We start from the raw sequence: 352 nt of genomic DNA on the forward strand, positions 1-352 counted from the left end.
TTCGTCTTTTAATTAATATTTTATTTTAGTTTAATTTTGGAGGATCAAAATATAGGTATTTTAAATAATAGAGTATTATGCTTATGTAATTATTAAATTTTTAGCTATTTATTTTTTATACTTTTCTTTGTTTAATTTTTTATAAAATATAAAATTAGAGAGGGACAAAAATATTGATCCAAATGATGCTTGGATTTCTCACGTGCTACGTTTGCGACGGAGGAAAATGACAAATTTGCCGGCCATAATAAGTCATCATCACCGGCAACAATTTCATAAGGAGATGGCCGTGAAGTTCAGCGTCACGTGACCTAAAGCGGCCCATCGTTTTCCCAGCATTACATTCACAATA

The sequence above is a fragment of the Lactuca virosa genome, chromosome 7, assembly GCF_052849685.1.
Source record: "Lactuca virosa cultivar CGN04683 chromosome 7, Lactuca_virosa_CGN04683_v6, whole genome shotgun sequence".
In the NCBI taxonomy this organism is placed as follows: domain Eukaryota; kingdom Viridiplantae; phylum Streptophyta; class Magnoliopsida; order Asterales; family Asteraceae; genus Lactuca; species Lactuca virosa.